The following is a 6,189-nucleotide window of genomic DNA, read 5'->3' as shown; positions in this document are numbered from 1 at the left end:
GCAGTGACATACACAGATGGGGAGATCCTATAAGATGCCACCCATGAGGCATTGATAAGTAGCTCCAGCATATGAGGGCGAGAACAGGAGTAATTGAAGGTGTATGTACAGAAGGGGGGTTGATGGCAGTCTTGGGGATGTCTTCTGGATTTATTGGCACCTGATAATATCCCTTCAGGAGGTCGAACAATGAAAAAATCTTCGTTTTGTACAAGTAGGAGGTCCCGTCGGTGATATCTGGGCGGGGATTGTGATACTGTTCTGTCTGCATGTTCAGATGCCTGTAATCCTCACATGGACGGAGCCATCTTTTTTTTTCAGGACAATGTGTAAGATGATGACCATGGGCTACGGCCTTTTGGCAAAGGCCCATTTCTTCCATTCTAGTTAACATTTGTTTAGTGGCTGCCAAATGATCTGGTGTCAGATTCCTGAATCTGGTGAACACCATGGCCCCAGTCGTCTTAATAAGTGATGAATACCGTGTTTGGTAGGAACCGTGGGCTTTTTGTAAAGCTCTGGACAGAAGACTTCCAGGCACGATGTGCGGAGTTAAATGTAAGCATCCATGGGTGCACTAATGTGGAGGTCGAGGTCAGAGTGGGCAGGTTGAAGAGGTGTTGAGGATTAAGTCTCCAATGACTAACCGTCGGTGAGCGACATCAACCAGGAGTTGAAAATTTGAGAGGAAATCCACACCAAGGATTGGCAAGGCGAAGTCAGTAATATGGGAGAGCGATATCTATAAAAAAAAAGAAAAAAAGAAAATTTCATTAAGGTGTACGAGCGTGTTTGATGCACGTGCGGTACACCACCCTCAGACTTGACAAACAGTTTGACTATCAACAAGTTGGTATGAACATATTGTTTTGTTAAAGAGTATTCTATTCTCTTTTTATGTGTCTGTTGAATTGACGTCATCCTAGCCTTATTATATTTGTATCATATCATCTGACCTTACCCTTAACAAAGGTGAGAGTACAAAAATTCTTAGCCAACTGCATAGACCAACATTTAAACCAAGTCAGTAACTTTCATGTTTCACTTCCATCAAAAAAAAAAAATCATCTAGTTTTTTCTGAGCAACTTATCTATAACTGGAATTCTCGATTTTCTACAGATTACATTTCTATTTATTCAATCATAACATTTATCAAAGTTCATACATGCAACCCACTGGCTTCTCCTTTTACCTTCAAACTTTACAAATAACTATTTCACAATAAACACTTGATCCAATCAATCTCTTCCTTGTCTAAACTAAAACAATTCTTCCATTCTTGGTCAATAGGAAACCTGTGTTCTTACTCTTATTTATCTCTAGACAATCAAGCACCTTATATGAGTTTCCAACTGACATGAAGAAGCTGCCTATTCTCGTAGCCTTTTTATACATTTAATCCTGTTAATTACTTTTTTCTCTAATTCTTTGCCTGGTAACTATTGAGTTATTAGTCCAATGAAGATGCATCTGAAATAAGTGTACGCTGTTAGCGGCAGAAGTACATTGGGGATACTAGGCTTTATAAACTATAATTTATTTCTATTACTGGTGATAATATGCTTAGCTGTCATCAGGATTATACATGGCATTGTTGAACTCACTCATTTTTGAAGGGTAGCGGCCACCTTAATTAAAGATCAATTCAATTTATCTTTTAATATGCAACAATCAACATGTAAGAAAGTTTTGGCAAGATGAAAGGTTACCAAAAAAAAAAAAGTAGAAAAAAAAAAGATAAAGACCTGCTGGGCATCTAGGATTAAAAGATCAAGACTGATTTCCAGCCTACTGTTCAGTGTGCTATTTCAAAGTAAGGGCGAGTATATCCGGGTGATCACTCGTCAGATGTTAACAGATGAATTTTTCACACATGTTATCCAATCCTCCCAATTAGAAGCTGAATACAGGAAATACCAAATGTCAAAACTGCATGTTACTAGTTTGATTGATGCACTGAAGGAAGAAAAAAAAATGATCATGAACAGTTCAATGACCCAGTGTAACCATTTTCTGTTGAAAGGCATTATTCATAGCAAAAGCAGTGGGATTACATCCTGTTTTTACAGGAGATTAATGACTCCTGAGGAAATGAAAATAGCCAATTGCAGAATCTGGGGAGGGAAGGGTGGTTAATTAATCATCAGATAGTCAATGAAGTTATTTATAAAACCCGACTAGTCATTAAAAAGACTTTAATAAATTACAATCCTCCGTATGCCATTTCAAAAATTAAAGATTTCTTCAGCTCAGAGTCTCTAAGGTTAAGGTAGACCAAAAATGCTAGCTTGTATAATTCTGAAAAAAATTTGAGACTTTTTTTCTCTAGAATATGAAAGTTATTAGGTAAGTGGTATATCATTACTATTTTAGGTTATTCCTAGTCTATTCAGCACTACCTTTATAATGTAACATGTATTTTATATGCAAATGTTTTAATTAGCATCACAACAGTAACTTAGTACTGGACGGAAGTCATAAATCATACTAGCATTGACCATACAATAAGAAATCACCACAAGTAAAAGAATTGCCTGACTGAACTCCCATGCATCAGTTCATATATCAATATCAATTAACAATTGCAGACATTTTTTAATAATACTGTGAATGATACTTCACTAAAATGAGTTTAAACAACAGATGAATATAAATGCAAAACTTTAATCTTGATGCTTTGATAGAGTAAACACATATTTATATAAATAGCATAAATCAAATGTGTACTGAGAATTTAAGTTAAAATCCCAAAACCCTTTAGGAGAAGGAATTGGTAATAAATACTATATACTGTAGCATACACAGAACATTGAACAAATTACAGAGATGAATGGTAAATACAAGCTGAAAGTCAACAGGTACTGACACAAGTATCTTAGACTAAATATACAGCAAGAAAATAAACCTAAGGAAAGGTACAGTACAACACTGGACGTGACATTAAATTAAATGCTAGCGGTTTCTGGTGGTTAATGAGTCAATAAATGCCAAGTCCCATTCTCTTCAATATACAAATAATATTTCTATTTCAAAGATGAAGATTTTACGAAGTCTGATGGGTGTCTTTCATAAGAAATTGTGTCTGACCTAAAGATCATGATCAACAATTAAATAAATAAATGTTTTCCCACTATTATTCATCAGTGAGATACGAATTCTTAAAAGTGGGCATCCATGTGTTGGAGATAGTTGCATTGCGAGAGTGAGAGATAGTTGGTATTCAGTTTGAGTCTCATAATCAGTGTCACAAGCCTACTTGGGACCCGCTGATATACAAGTTATACTTTCATAATATTAAAAAAAAAAAAAAAAATGCCAAAGAACTCATTTGCTTATTGACACACAACTGAATATTAGTGTTAAAGGAAATAAAAATTAAATGGCCTATTATCCACAAAATTCATACTGGCTAGTATTTTGTAGAATTTGTGGACTTGGAAACTGGTATTCATTTGCGGACAGCACAGATATCGCGATGGTAGCTATTAACTACCTAATTAACTGGTTTGCAATCACACTCTGAAAGCATATTTTGTTAGTAGAAGTCCATATGAAGTTTTCCAGTTGTATTTATACGAAAATCCCACAAAGATTTTATTTTGTTAGTTCAGATCCAAAGTCAATAAAGAGAATAACGTAACGTAGGTTGAATTGGCGCGGGAATTCGCTGTCTTTAGTAAGGCGAGGCAGCAACGCATGGTAAAAGATCTTGTGATTGTCGTCCACTGCTTGTTTACTTCAGTCTTTAGCCCAGGTCTCTGCATGCAGCCCTCAAGACTTCTCATTGCGTTCTGACCTTCCACAAATGATTAGCATACAGTGCACCCCATGGAGTCAACTGCCAAGCTGAAAATTTACTAAACCTTAATTACTTAGTTTCCTAAAATGTCGTTTCGTCGGCAGAGAGAGAGAGAGAGAGAGAGAGAGAGAGAGAGAGAGAGAGAGAGAGAGAGAGAGAGAGAGAGAGAGAGAGACTGTAGCCTCCAACCATCAGGAATAATACTTATGTCAGCTAAGTTTGGACTGGATTACAAGAATCTGGTTTGTATTACAACAGATGGGGCTCCCGCGATGGCAGGTAAAAAGAATCGTCTGGTTGGATTTTTGAAGGGTAGACTGGAGTTTCATAATATTAACTCGTCTTCGCTTATTGCCCTGCACTGTATTATACACTAGGAAGCTTTGTGTGCAAAGACAATAAATTTTCCACATGTAACCAATGTTCTTGTGAAAGCAGTCAACTTTATTGGGTCAAAAGGTCTGAATCATCATTAGTCTAAAGAGTTACTTGCAGATACTGAACCACAATACTGGGAAGTGAAGTATTTTTATGAAGTCTGGTGGGTACATTAGGCAATAATGCTGAAAATAGCATATGAACTTTTGAATGAAATTGTACTCTTCGTAGACATGAAAGGTGATTCTATTCCTGAAATGAATGATAATAAATGGAAGTGTGACTTATCATTTTTGGTAGGTATAACAGACCACCTCAGTTCCCTGAAGGTTATACTTCAAGAAAAAGGTCAACTCGTCAATGACATGTTTTCCCTGATCAAAGGGTTTCAGACCAAATTACGGTTGGGGGAATCACAGATGAGAAATCAAAACACAGCCCACTTCCAAACATTAAACGACCACGTAACAAGCAATGAGCAATGTTTGAAAAAAAAAGGTGACAGGTTGGCAGCTCTACAAGAACAATATTCAATGAGATTCCATGTCCTTAGAAAACACTCACTAGCTATTGAACTGTTGGAAAATAGTACAGAGGACTTGCAAATTGACATAATTGAACTGCAGTTTAAAAATGAACTAAGAAATAGGTTTGGTGGTAGCTCCATATATCTATTCTATAAACAAAATTTATCAAACACAAAATATCCCAAACTATCTGGTCATGCAAGAAGTTGATGGCTGTGTTTGGTAGCACGTAAGTGTGTGAACAGCTCTTTTCGAAAATGAACCTGATTAAGAATAAATTTCGGTCTTCACCAACTGATGGACTCTTAGAAAACACCGTAGGTGTTGCCACATGAACCATTCAATAAATTCAAAGTCAGCCATTCTACAAGATAAGGTTTTCATTTGCTTGCATACCGAAGGTTAGGATACTGCCATCAATTAGGTACACAGTTATCTAACATGCGTATTACAGATATCTAATAATAATTCCTCCCCGAGAAATATCCATATGGTATTCAAATGGGTAGCTGGGTGAGGAATCAACAGTTTTTTCTTTACGATGGAAATATGGAAATGTTAAGAATCTTAGTTCCTGAGATAATTAGCTTGACATAGATCCAAGAAGGATCTTTATTCTATTATATATATATATATATATATATATATATATATATATATATATATATATATATATATATATATATATATATATATATATATTACATCCACGTGTCCTGTGAAGCCATTTGTTACTACAGAACATTTTTCATCAGTTAGAAATACGAAACTAATTTTGTAGTTGATTTTTTATTGAGGCCTCTATGTGCCGACCTCCCTAACATGAGATTCTTGACTAGTGACTCCTCTTTTGAATTGGTTACACACCCCTACATCAGCAATGTCATTACAGTATGTGAAATAAGAAGCTAGCTTTGTGTATATCAATACTTGAGAATGTACTTCCTAAAATCTACTAGATTTTGGGAGTACCTAGAAATAACAAAATGTTCACACTGTTACCGATGGAAAGGAAAGGTAAGGATAGAATATCGGATGTAGTTTACCTTAGTCAGTGCTTATATATTCATATAGGGCCTAGGTCTAGTCTAGGGTAGGACCAATCATGGAAACTCTTATTTAACTGATGAAATTCAGGTCTATGCAAACACGCATCATACTAAATACAAAAGAAAGCAGAGCAACTTTGCTAAACTTTGCTAAACCAAAGCCAAAATACATTATTATTATTATTATTATTATTATTATTATTATTGTTGTTATTACTTGCTAGGCTACAACCCTATTTGAAAAAGCAGGATGCTGTAAGCCCAGGGGCTACATCAGGGAAAATAGCCCAGTGAGGAAAGGATACTTAAGAAAAATTCAAATATTTCAAGAAGAGTAACATTAAATGAAATATCTCCTATATAATCTATAGAAACTTTGATAAAACAAGAGAAAGAGAAATAAGATAGAATAGTGTGCCCGAGTGTAGCCTCAAG

This window comes from Palaemon carinicauda, chromosome 36 (genome assembly GCF_036898095.1).
Source record: "Palaemon carinicauda isolate YSFRI2023 chromosome 36, ASM3689809v2, whole genome shotgun sequence".
In the NCBI taxonomy this organism is placed as follows: domain Eukaryota; kingdom Metazoa; phylum Arthropoda; class Malacostraca; order Decapoda; family Palaemonidae; genus Palaemon; species Palaemon carinicauda.
Note: the sequence above shows the minus strand (reverse complement) of the source record.